Source organism: Myxocyprinus asiaticus, chromosome 15, assembly GCF_019703515.2.
Source record: "Myxocyprinus asiaticus isolate MX2 ecotype Aquarium Trade chromosome 15, UBuf_Myxa_2, whole genome shotgun sequence".
In the NCBI taxonomy this organism is placed as follows: Eukaryota; Metazoa; Chordata; class Actinopteri; order Cypriniformes; family Catostomidae; genus Myxocyprinus; species Myxocyprinus asiaticus.
In genome coordinates this window covers 30,461,026-30,475,119 of record NC_059358.1, presented here as the reverse complement: position 1 = coordinate 30,475,119, position 14,094 = coordinate 30,461,026, and the positions used below count along the sequence as shown (strand labels likewise).

General features: G+C 39.7%; 1 protein-coding gene across 1 annotated transcript in view; it reads left to right on the top strand.

The window, feature by feature from the left end:
* Positions 1–14,094, top strand: part of LOC127453434 (tumor necrosis factor receptor superfamily member 16-like) — a 36,530-nt gene that overhangs the window by 3,233 nt on the left and 19,203 nt on the right. The window lies entirely within an intron of this gene.

Here is a 14,094-nt window from a genome sequence, read left to right as displayed (position 1 = left end):
ATCAATTCAAGGAATGCAAGAAACTCTTACATCAATGGAAGGTCACTTTTGCACTGATGTTCCCGGCCAAATTGAGAATAGATACTAAGGATGGCTGCAAAATATTTATTAATAGTATTATGTCCTTCATAAAGTCAATGGAATGAGTAGGTCATTGTTTGATACTTTCTATGCAGCCGAGTTGACCTGAATCACTGAACATTCACTTGTTCGTCCGAGGAACTGAGTGCCTTCTTTGTTTCTTTTTATGCTGGTTCCGCCTAGCGGCTGGAGTATGTTTTGTAGAGTAACACTCATTTGGGACAGTTTGTGGATGAATCTGCATGTTCTTTGTTCTTATGCCTCCTATTGGTTGGAGTTTATTCTGTGCAATATTTCTTGCAAAATATTGGAGTGATTAGGGCATTTTTTTGCACTCATGTAACAGCCGAGTGAGACTGACTCACTGAACATTCGCTTGACTGTCTGAGTAAACTGAGCGCCTGCTTTGTTTCTTTTTGTGCTGGTTCCGCCTAGCAGCTGGAGTTTGTTTTGTGGAAGAACACACCTTCTGAACAGTTATGTGGATGAATCTACACGTCTTTGTGTTTATCCCGTCTATTGGCTGGAGTTTGTATTATAGATTATTTTCTGTTGTGTAATTCTGTCTCACAAAATTTGTATAGAAGCAACGGACTTGAGCAATCCGATGGCAAAGTTGTCGTGGGAACTCTAGTAGGCGTACATGGACTGTTTGAGTTTAGAGGGATGGACGCCAGTTGGCACTGACGTGCGCAGGGTTAATGTGCACGTTTTTCTTTTCAGTTTTTTTTTTTTTTTGTTCTGGGGGAAGTTCGGGTTTTGTTTGTTGCTCTAATGTTGGAATGTGGTCTTTATAATTTTGTTTTTGACACAATACATTTTTTCTAATATGTCAAAATGTTAAATGTTAATATGAGTGGATTATCTCTCTCCACGTGGAATGTAAATGGGTTGGGGCACCCCATGAAAAGAAGGAAGGTTATTTCTTTTCTTAAACATAAGAAATATGATATTGTGTTTCTTCAAGAAACGCATCTTTCCCCACAGGAAGCTGAAAAATTTGGGAAGATATGGGGTGGACATGTTTTCTTTAGTGCTGGCTCAAGTAAGAGCAGGGGAGTCATTACATTGATAAGTAAACATCTACAATTCAAATGTCTCAAACAGATTAATGATAAATTAGGAAGAGTCATTATAGTTTTAGCAGAAATTCAGGGGCAAAGGTTGATTTTAGCTCATATTTATGTACCTAACGTTGATGATCAGGGCTTTTTTATAGATCTTGAAGGGATATTACAAGCCGCTGGCACCCCTCATGATATAATAGGAGACTTTAATCTTTTGAAGGACTCAAAAGATAATCTTTTTATGGCTTGGGAGGCACTTAAAGCAGTTCTTAGGGGTTGGATCATACAGTGTGCCTCATTTTTCAAAAAATCCAAAGCACGAGAACTCATGGAGTTGGAAGGGAATATTAAAAGTGCCGAGGCAGAGCTGAAGCGCCGAATGCCGCCTGACGGCCTCAGAAAATTGACCCAATTGAAATACAGATATAATACTATTTTGTCACAGAAGGTGGAGTTTTGGCTATTCTGGGCAAGACAGTCATACTTTGAGTCAGGGGACAAAGCAGGGAAGCTTTTGGCTAGATATATAAAGCAGAGAGAGTCTATTTCTACCATTTCCTCAGTGAAATCTGCTGGTGGTGAATTATTTACCTCAGCCATTGATATTAATAATGCTTTTAAAGAATTCTGTCTTGATCTTTATAGTTCCACATCTTTGTCTACTGATGAAGATATTATAAACTGTGTGGAACCATTAGAACTCCCTAAACTGACGACTCAGCAAAAAAATTATCTTGATTCTGAGATAACCTTGGAAGAGCTTGGCGAGGTAATTAAGGCCTTGCCTACAGGCAAGGCTCCGAGGCCAGATGGTTTTGCCGCTGAATTTTTTAGATCCTATGCTACAGAATTGGCTCAACTTTTGTTAGAAGTTTATACGGAATCACTAAAGAATGGAAAGTTTCCGCCAACCATGACACAAGCCCGGATCAGTCTGATTCTTAAAAAGGACGAAGATCCAAGTGAGTGTAAGAGTTACCGTCCAATTTCCCATGGATGCCTCTGTGATCTTAAGGGGAACTGACTTTATATGTCAATGAGACCAGTTGCTAGGAGACGCGTGGCACCATGTGAGGGTTACCGATCCAGCTAGACGTAAAAATATTGTCAAAAATTCTGGCTAACCGATTAAGTAAATTAATGACAGCTCTTATACATACAGATCAGGTGGGGTTTATTTGGGGCCGCAGCTCTTCTGATAACATTAGGCGTTTCATCAATATCATGTGGTCAGTGGCGAATGATCAGACTCCTGTCACGGCCATCTCACTTGACCCCAAAAAGGCATTTGATATGGTAGAATGGGATTATCTTTTTAAGATTTTGATAATATGTGGGTTCGGGAATACTTTCATTGGATGGATTAAGTTACTTTACAGACACCCAGTAGCGGTGGTACAAACAAATTGATTAATTTCAGATTATTTCACTCTGGATAGGGGCACCCGGCAGGGTTGCCCTCTTTCCCCATTCTTGTTCTGTCTTGCCCTAGAAATATTAGCAGCCACGATAAGAAAGGAGGATGATCTTCCAGGGGTGGTGGCGGGAGGTGTGGCACATAATTTTCTGCTTTACGCAGATGATATTTTATTATTCGTTTCTGACCCTTCTAGATCTATGCCTTGCCTCCACAGAATTATTAATTCCTATTCTAAGTTCTCGGGATACAGAGTTAATTGGTCTAAATCCGAAGCTTTGGCTCTGAAAGTGAACTGCCCGATAACAGCTTTTCAGTCAGATGCCTTTCAGTGGCCCAAACAGGGCATTAAGTGTTTGGGTATTTTATTCCCAGCAAATTTGTGTGATTTTGTTAGAGTTGATTTTGACCCTTTTATAAAAAGTTTTTCGAGCGATGTGGGCAGGTGGGCTTCATTACATTTATCGATGATGGGGAAGGTTAATGTTAATAAAATTAATTGTATCCCAAAATTCAACTACTTGCTACAGACTCTCCCTATAGATGTCCCCCTCTCTTATTTCAAGCAGATTGATAGCATAGTGAAGTCCTTCATTTGGAATGGGAAACGTCCCAGATTACATTTCAGGAAATTTCATAGGCCGATTGATAAAGGTGGGCTAGGCCTACCCAAGATTTTGTTTTATTATTATGCGTTCGATCTCAGACATTTGGCTCATTGGTCACTTCCAACTGAGAGAGCTCCTCCCTGGTTTGTATTGAACAGGAAGTTCTTGCCCATATTTCACCACTGCAAAGCCTTTCTATCAAACTAACCGGAGAAGTTAAATTACAACCAGTTATCTCACATTTATACTCGGTATGGACAAAAGTGTCCAGAGTGTTTAATTCTGACATTTATTTAAATGATGCCTCGAGCTTATGGCTTAACCCCAAATAAGTCCCCTTTCTGCTGGCCAGAGAGGATTGTGAGGGAAGTTAATACACTCGGTGACCTATATGAGAGCGGAGTGTTGAGATCCTTTGAAAATCTGGTTCAACATTTTGAGATTCCCAGATCATAATTCTTTAGATATTTACAGCTGCGCTACCTGCTCTGTACTATATTTGGGAGTAGCATACACCCTCCTAAAGCGGCAGATACTCTAGGAGTGGTGATTACTGCTTTTGGAAAAGGTCATGAGGCATCAGTGTATTACTCCCTGCTAATACAGAATCTGGGGATGGAGCTTCAACTTCTCTCAAGAGATTATGGGAGAAAGATTTAAACTTGGTATTGGAGGAGGGAGAGTGGGCTAGGATTCTAAAAAACGTCCAGGAGTTTTGATTGAAGGTTCAGAGTCTTGTGTGTGATGTATTGGGCACTTGAGTTTCATTTTGCCCCAGACTCTGTATTCTGGGCAATGGGGCGGTCATCGATGTTGAGAGTAGACACATAAAGATTTGGGTCCTAACCAGCGTCATGATCGCCAGACAGATTATTTTAAGGGGTTGGAGGTCGGCTGGAGTGCCCTCATTTCATGTGTGGTGCTTGGAGATGGGGAGTGGTGGCCTTTGAAGAAGGGTCATTTAGAAGTCTAGAGAAATTGAATTTGTTTATGGAGAAATGTGGTGGATATCTGACATTGCTGGATGTGTGATTATTTATTTATTTATTTAGTGTGTGTCTATAATCATGTATCACCACTGGGCTGTTGTTGGGGGCCAGGGTGGGGTTAGGGATTGGGGGGGTGGGGGGAGGATTTGATAGTGGGGGTTAATTGTTGATTCTATATATATATATATATATATATATATATATATATAGATAGATATGTTTAGTTTTTCTGTGTTCAATATGTAAATCAATAAAAAATTGTTAGTCAGAAAAATTAGACCAGTTGCTTTGATGTAATTGGCAAGAAACAAAAGGGAAGTTAGTTTTGATAAAAGATCTAGCATAATTTGTTTGCTGATGCCACATGGTCTGATATTTTGTATACAATGAAATGACATCCAGACATTTTTAAGTTTTGTTTTCTCATGTTTCATTTCAAGCATGCTCTTCACTGACACATTTTTATCGACTTGGTTAACAAGTACATTAACTTTTTTTAAACTTTACTGTATAAATAGTTTTTTCGGAGCAAAATTGTTTGGTGGGAGGAAATGACTCCACATCTGTTGGACAGTTAACATTTAAAAAAAAAAAAAAAAAAAATATATATATATATATATATATATATATATATATATATATATAGATGTGTGTGTGTGTGTGTGTGTGTGTGTATATATAAATCATTTTCACACAATACATATTGAAATGGCTTGTTTATTTCACACTTTGTTTAGCTGATGTGACCTTCATATACCCTAAAAAAAAGAAAAAAGATGGAATCTGTGAGGTTTAATAAAAATCAACCCCCTGGGACATGAAATTGTCCAAAGTTGAAGTAACACCCACATGTAGACTCCATTAAGTTTAAGTAACTTGGAAAGCCAGATATAACAGATTCTTCTCTTTAAACTTAAAACTAATCTTTGTTGGTCTTGTACTGGCAAAATGGGCTATTCTCCAAGTCAGTGGATGGCAACTCTGGCATTCAGACTGACTCTATCAGAGGGGAGAACAAGAAATTTGGTGTATAGATCAAAGATTTGAGACTATTTTGGGTAAAGTGGCTTCATTCAGATGCATTAACAATCTCCCAGCATTATGTGGAATGACGTCAGAGGCTGGAAGTGTCTGTATGCTTGCTCTCCCCTTTACATTCTTGCTCTGCCCAAATGTTTATAGGTGATATATAATTTGCCTGTACTTTGTACATGGCATTTAGTCACAACTTAGTACAAATTAGATGGTGAGATATTGTCATTGAGAATGTTAAATTCCTCCCGGAGCTCATGGTGTTAGGGGAGTATTAAACACCATATTAGGAAAATTCCAATGACACAGAAATCTCCATCTATCTCTCTCTTTCTGTCTGTCTCTTTTCAATTTCCTTTCAGCCATTAGGACCAACTAATAATAGTAAACCCAAAGAGACTCTTACAGAGTTTTTGTTGGCAAAGTAGTACATTATTTAACTTATAGATCCCAGATATGTAATATATTTAAACCTGGAATATAAAAAGAAAGCTTTAGAATTTTTATGACATATAAGAAGAAGAAATGTTTAAGATTCTCCACTGTTTCTAGGTCACAAATAATATTGCAGCAAATTTGTGACATTGATGTTACCTCCTTAGCACAAAAGGTCAGATTTGCTTCCATTGAAGCACACAAGATGCTCTTTGAAACATTCTTAAATCATGCTGGATAACATGGATTATCAGGTTCGTGGAGTCACTGCCAGCTTGAGAGCATGCTTCCAATAAAGCAAAGAGAGGACACACCAAATACTAATAAATTCTGTAACTGATGTTAATTTTCTTGAATTTTGATCATTTGGTAAATTTGATTACTAACTATTCGCCTTTCCCTCTTTTTAAACCTTGCAAAGTAGGGTATCCAACTGGCTAGTGAGGTTGAAATGCAGAATGCAGCTTCTCACTTTACTTTTTTGCCCTGTGGGCAGGTGTGTACAATTGTGTAATGGTGTTTTTATGAGATTATTAATGTATGTGCTTGTTCAACAGGTTTACACATTATCTCTTGTCCTAACAGAGTTCATAGGGGAAAAAAAAGACATCAGAGAGGCTGTGTCGTTTTTGCTTTCCCTTTCTTGAGTAGGTTTACATGATGTTAGGCATCTGTTGGCTCTTGTCAGAGCCCAGAGTGGTGGGGGGGTGGGGGGTAATTTTCCTACACATATGCATGTTTAAGATGCCGCAGAACTGACCTCCTCTATCACACCTGCAGAGCTGGGGGGATATCAAAGGCTTCTCTCTTACCCAAACAGACACACACACTGGGGCAGCCCAGCCCCATCACACCCTCCCCTTAGGTATCAAGCCATACCGGTATACCCACTACGGATTTTCTGTTTGAAATAGGTGCAGATACACACAGTGTCCCATTCCCATGGATAAGGAGACAGGAGAGTCTATTAAACTTTCTTTAATGACTCTCTGCCTCCCTGTTATGTGAAAGGGTGTGCTATTACAATGTCACTGCTTGACTCAAACAGTTTGACTCAAACTTAAGAAAGTCGCAGGGAATATATAAACTCACTTTTGGCTTTCACAGGAAGCCCAAACAGAATTTTAATGCTTAAGATCCAATTAATGAAAAAAAAAACACAAGGAATTGTGTGAGTGCTTGAGGGAAAGAACATAATGACCCTTCCACATGTGTACCATTTTCTCTAAAGTCAATGTGCAAGTTTTATTTCAAATGAAAGCTCAAGTTTTTACAAAGTTCATCTTTCTGACCCAAAAGTCCAAAATACATAGTGTATCAGGCATTTGTTGTTTTGTACATTATAATCTTATATTTTAGACACTAAAACAATTAAAAATATAAATAATAAAGTTTATAGATGGAAGAAGAGTCAAAAAGTTGATAAATGAGAGTCACATGATGCCATGCGAGGTTTGGACGTGTGAACGGCGAGCTTTGCGCACTTTGCTGGTTTTAATACTTTTTATGTCATAAACCAGTGAGATTTGATACACCCTGATTCATAACTATTCTAGAAAGACAATATGTCAAAGAATTAAAAATCCTCGGACTCCGGAGACATTAAAAGACCCTCAAGCTGAAGCCCCTCCGGAGGCCTCGAGCCCAGGACTCAATTTGGGCGGTGCGGTGGAAAAGATTCATCGTCAACTGTCGAGCATTATGGCAGTGCTGATGAAGGTCGTTGCTGACTTGGAGGATCTTGCTGTAATACATCGATCAATCACTGCCATGGGGACAAAATTCACTGAGATTGTTACAAGAGTGTCAGATGTTGAGAAACGGATCGATTATCTGGAGTCATCGGAGAGGGAATTAGCTGCTAATCCGCTAGCGACCAAGGCAGACTTGGAACGCGTTTGGGAAAAATTGGAAGACTTTGAGAATCGTACCCGGCGAAACAACGTCCGAATTGTTGGAATTCCTGAGCGAGCAGAGGGTCAGAATATGGTGGAATTTCTGGACGAGCTCTTTCCGAGTCTGCTTGACATAACAGGCCATAAGCTGGAAATCGAGCAAGCTCACAGGGTTCCAGTGCGGAGATCCACTGAGGGAGACAGGCCTCGATCAATTCTGGCCACATTTTTGAGATCATCCAATAAAGATCTCGTGTTACACGAGGCAAGGAGCAAAGGAAGGATTTCTTGGAAGATCCACAACATTTTCTTGTTCCCAGACTTTGCGAATTCGACGAGAGAAACGTGATCGATTCAAGGAATGCATGAAAATATTACATCAATGGAAGGTCGCGTTTGCACTGATGTTCCCGGCCAAATTGAAAATAGATACTAAGGATGGCCGCAAAATTTACATGCCCACAACAAGCATTTTCCTTCATAAAGTCAATGGAGTAAGTCATTGTGTGATTCTCACGTTGCAGTCAAGTGGGCCTGACTCACTGAACATTCACTCGACTGTCTGAGGAAGCTGAGTGCCTTTTTGTTTCTTTTTGTGCTGGTTCTGCCTAGTGGCTGGAGTTTGTTTTGTGGAATAACACTCCTTCAAGAAACTCTTGCATCGATGGAGGGTCGATTTTGCACTGATGTTCCCGGCCAGGTTGAGAATAGATGCTAAGGATGGCCACAAAGTATTTACTTGTTCCCAACAAGCATTGACCTTCATAAAGTCAATGGGAATGAGTTAGTCATTGTGTGGCGCTTGCTTTGCAGCCGAGTGGACCTGACTCACTGAACATTCACTTGACTGTTCAAGGAAACTGGGCACTTTTTTTTTTTTTTTTGTGATGGTTCCACCTAGCAGCTGGAGTTTGTTTTGTGTAGTAACACTCCTTTGGGACAGTTTGTGGATGAATCTGCATGTTCTTTGTGTTTATTCTGCTTATTGGCTGGAGTTTGTTTTATAAATTTCATTCTGGTATATAATTATGTCTCACAAAATCTGTATAGAAACACCAGACTTGAGCAATCCGATGGCAAAGTTGTCACGGGGGCTCTCGTAGGCGGACATGGACTGTTTGAGTTTAAAGGGATGAACACACGTTTTTCTTTTTTCTGTTTGTTTGGTTCTGGGGGAAGTTAAGGGTTTGATTATTGCACTAATGTTGGAATGTGGTCTTTATAATTTTGTCTTTGACACACAATCTATTTTTTCTAATATGTCAAAATATGTTTCTCTCCACGTGGAATGTGAATGGGTTGGGGCACCCCATAAAAAGGTTATTTCTTTTCTTAAACGAAATAAATATGATATTGTGTTTCTTTAAGAAACGCATCTTTCCCCGCAGGAAGCTGAAAAATTTGGGAAGATATGGGTTGGACATGTTTTCTTTAGTGCTGGCTCAAGTAAGAGCAGGGAAGTCATTACATTGATAATTAAACATCAACAATTCAAATGTCTAAAACAGAGCAAAGATAAATTAGGAAGAGTCATTATTGTTTTAGCAGAAATTCAGGGGCAAAGTCTTATTTTGGCTAATATTTTCACACCTAATGCTGATGATCAGGGCTTTTTTTATAGATCTTGAAGGGATGTTGCAAGCCGCTGGCACCCCTCATGATATACTATTGGGAGGAGACTTCAATCTATTGATGGACTCAGTCCTTGATCATATTGAAGCAAAAGTGTGCAAGCCCCCTAGAGCAACATTGATGCTTCACAGGATGTGTAAAAATCTTGGTCTTACAGATATTTTGAACCCATCTGGTAGGGACTATACATTCTTTTCATCAGTCCATAAGATTTATTCTAGAATAGATTTTATATATATATATATATATATATATATATATATATATATATATATATATACAGGTGCATCTCAATAAATTAGAATGTCGTGGAAAAGTTCATTTATTTCAGTAATTCAACTCAAATTGTGAAACTCGTGTATTAAATAAATTCAATGCACACAGACTGAAGTAGTTTAAGTCTTTGGTTCTTTTAATTGTGATGATTTTGGCTCACATTTAACAAAAACCCACCAATTCACTATCTCAAAAAATTAGAATATGGTGACATGCCAATCAGCTAATCAACTCAAAACACCTGCAAAGGTTTCCTGAGCCTTCAAAATGGTCTCTCAGTTTGGTTTACTAGGCTACACAATCATGGGGAGGACTGCTGATCTGACAGTTGTCCAGAAGACAATCATTGACACCCTTCACAAGGAGGGTAAGCCACAAACATTCATTGCCAAAGAAGCTGGCTGTTCACAGAGTGCTGTATCCAAGCATGTTAACAGAAAGTTGAGTAGAAGGAAAAAGTGTGGAAGAAAAAGATGCACAACCAACCAAGAGAACCGCAGCCTTATGATTGTCAAGCAAAATCGATTCAAGAATTTGGGTAAACTTCACAAGGAATGGACTGAGGCTGGGGTCAAGGCATCAAGAGCCACCACACACAGACATGTCAAGGAATTTGGCTACAGTTGTCGTATTCCTCTTGTTAAGCCACTCCTGAACCACAGACAAAGTCAGAGGCGTCTTACCTGGGCTAAGGAGAAGAAGAACTGGACTGTTGCCCAGTGTTCCATAGTCCTCTTTTCAGATGAGAGCAAGTTTTGTATTTCATTTGGAAACCAAGGTCCTAGAGTCTGGAGGAAGGGTGAAGAAGCTCATAGCCCAAGTTGCTTGAAGTCCAGTGTTAAGTTTCCACAGTCTGTGATGATTTGGGGTGCAATGTCATCTGCTGGTGTTGGTCCATTGTGTTTTTTGAAAACCAAAGTCACTGCACCCGTTTACCAAGAAATTTTGGAGCACTTCATGCTTCCTTCTGCTGACCAGCTTTTTAAAGATGCTGATTTCATTTTCCAGCAGGATTTGGCACCTGCCCACACTGCCAAAAGCACCAAAAGTTGGTTAAATGACCATGGTGTTGGTGTGCTTGACTGGCCAGCAAACTCACCAGACCTGAACCCCATAGAGAAACCTGGGCTTCCATACCACCTCAGCAGTGCCACAAACTGATCACCTCCATGCCACGCCGAATTGAGGCAGTAATTAAAGCAAAAGGAGCCCCTACCAAGTATTGAGTACATATACAGTAAATGAACATACTTTCCAGAAGGCCAACAATTCACTAAAAATGTTTTTTTTATTGGTCTTGTGATGTATTCTAATTTTTTGAGATAGTGAATTGGTGGGTTTTTGTTAAATGTGAGCCAAAATCATCACAATTAAAAGAACTAAAGACTTAAACTACTTCAGTCTGTGTGCATTGTATTTATTTAATACACGAGTTTCACAATTTGAGTTGAATTACTGAAATAAATGAACTTTTCCACGACATTCTAATTTATTGAGATGCACCTGTATATATATATATATAAAGTCCCTCATTTCATCTGTTGTTGATTGCTCAATTGGAAACATCTTAGTCTCAGATCACGCCTTGGTGTGTTTAGAGGTGTTGCCACATATGGAGAAAAAGAAATCATATAGTTGCCGCTTTAATGTATCCCTTTTGCAAAATCCTGATTTCCAACAAATGTTAAAGGCTGAAATGTTTATATGGAGACCAACTGGTCCTCAGTATCTTCTGTGGGTGTGGCTTGGGAGGCACTTAATGCAGTTCTCAGGGGTCGGATCATACAGTATGCCTCATTCAACAAAAAATCCAAAGCATGAGAACTCGTAGCCTCAGGGAATTGACCCAATTGAAATACAGATATAATACTATTTTGTCATGGAAGGTGGAGTTTTGGCTATTTGGGGCAAGACAGTCATACTTTCAGTCAGGGGACAAAGCAGGGAAGCTTTTGGCTAGATATATAGTGGTGGTGGTGTAGTAGACTTAAGCACTGACCTGGTAAGCAGAAGGTTGTTGGTTCAATCCCCACAGCCACCACCATTGTGTGCTTGAGCAAGGCACTTAACTCCAGGTTGCTCCAGTGGGATTGTCCCTGTAATCAGGGCACTGTAAGTTGCTTTGGATAAAAGCATCTGCCAAATGCATAAAAATGTAAAATATATAATGCAGAGAGACTCTTTTTCTACCATTCCCTCAGTGAAATCTGCTGGTGGTGAAATTTTTACCTTGCCCATTGATATTAATAATGCTTTTAAAGAATTCTTTATTGATCTCTATAGTTCCATGTCTTCGTCTACTGATGAAGATATTAGACATTTTGTGGAACCTTTAGAACTCCCTAAACTGACAATTGAGCAAAAAAATTATCTTGATTCTGAGATAACCTTGGAGGAGGTAATTAAGGCCTTGCCTACAGGCAAGGCTCTGGGGCCAGATGGTTTTGCCGCTGAATTTTTTTTAGATCTTATGCAACAGAACTGGCTCCACTTTTGCTAGAAGTTTATACGGAATCACTAAAGAATGGAAAGCTTCTGCCAACCATGACACAAGCCCGGATCAGTCTGATTCTTAAAAAGGACAAAGATCCAAGCGAGTGTAATAGTTAACGTCCAATTTCCCTGATCCAGCTAGATGTTAAAATATTGTCAAACGTTTTGGCTAATTGATTAAGTAAAGTTATGACATCTCTTATACAAATAGATCAGTTGGGGTTTATTTGGGGCAGCAGCTCTTCTGATAACATTAGGTGTTTCATCAATATCATGTGGTCAGTGGCAAATGATCAGACTCCGGTCGCTGCCATCTCACTTGATGCCGAAAAGGCATTTGATATAGTAGAATGGGATTATCTTTTTAAGATTTTGGAAATGTATGGGTTTGGGAGTACTTGTATTGGATGGATTAAGTTATAGACACCCGTTAGCGGCGGTACAAACAAATTGATTAATTTCAGATTATTTTACTCTGGATTAGGGCACCCAGCAGGGTTGCCCTCTTTCCACATTCTTGTTCTGTCTTGCCCTGGAACATTAACAGCTGCGATAAGAAAGGAGGATAATTTTCCAGGGGTGATGGCGGGAGGTGTGGTGCATAAGCTTTTGCTTTACGAAGATTATATTTTATTATTCGTCTCCGACCCTACTAGATCTATGCCTGCCTCCACGGAATTATGAATTCCTTTTCCAAGTTCTCAGGATACAGAGTCAATTGGTCTAAATCCGAAGCTTTGGCTCTGACAGCATACTGCCCAGTAACAGCTTTTCAGCTGGGAGCCTTCCAGTGGCCCAGACAGGGCATTAAGTATTTGGGCATTTTATTCCCAGCAAATTTGTGTGATTTAGTTAGAGTTATTTTTGACCCCTTAATAAAAAGGTTTTCAAGCTATGTGGGCAGGTGGGCTTCATTACATTTATCTGTGATTGGGAAGGTTAATGTTATTAAAATGAATTGTATTCCAAAATGTAACTACCTGCTACAATCTCTCCCTGTAGATGTCCCCCTCTCTTATTTTAAGCAATTTGATAGCATAGTGAAGTCCTTCATTTGGAATGGTAAGCGTCCCAGATTACATTTCAATAGGTTACAAAGGCCGATTGACAAAGGTGGGCTAGGCCTATCCAAGTTTTTGTTTTATTATTATGCATTCGGTCTCAGACATTTAGCTCATTGGTCACTTCCACCTGAGAGAGCCCCTGCCTGGTTTTGTATTGAACAGGAAGTTATTGTCCCTATTTCACCATTGCAAAGCTTTTCTATCAAACTAATCGGAGAAGTTAAGTTACACCCCGTTATCTCGCATTTGCACTCGGTATGGACAAGTGTCCAGAGTGTTTAATTCGGACATTTATTTAAATGTTGCCTCGAGTATATGGCAGAACCCAAAATTATGTATTAATAAGTCCCCTTTCTGCTGGTCAGAGTGGATTGTGAGGGAGGTTAATACGCTCGGTGACCTATATGAGAGTGGAATGTTGAGATCTTTTGAAAATTTGGTTCAGCATTTTGGGATTCCCAGATCTCAGTTTTATAGGTATTTACAACTGTGCCCCCTGCTCTGTACTATTTTTGGGAGTATCATACACCCCCCTAAAGCTGCAGATACTCTGGGAATGGTGATTACTGCTTTTGGAAAAGGACATGAGGCATCAGTGTATTACTCCCTGCTAATTCAGAGTCTGGGGGACAGAGCTTTAACTTCTATCAAGAGAGAAAGATTTCAACTTGGTATTGGAGAAGGGAGTGTGGGCTAGAATTCTAAAAAACATAAAGTCTGCATCTAGAGATGCAATGGTGTGCCTTCTGCAATTCAAGATTTTACCTAGATTTTATTGGACCCCCTCTAGATTGTATAGGCTTGGTCTTAAAGACATACCCACCCATTGGCGATGCCAATCGGAGGATGGAGACATGGCCCATGATTTTTGGTGATGTGTTGAGATCCAGGAATTCTGGTTGAAGGTTCAGAGTTTTGTGTGTGACGTGTTGGGCAATCGGGTTTCGTTTTGCCCCAGACTCTGTGTTTTGGGTGATGGGTGGTCATTGATATGGGGAATAGACACATAGAGAATTGGGTTCTGACCAGTGTGATGATCGCCAGACAGATTATTTTGAGGGGTTGGAAACCAGCTGGAGCGCCCCCATTTCGGGAGTGGTGCACG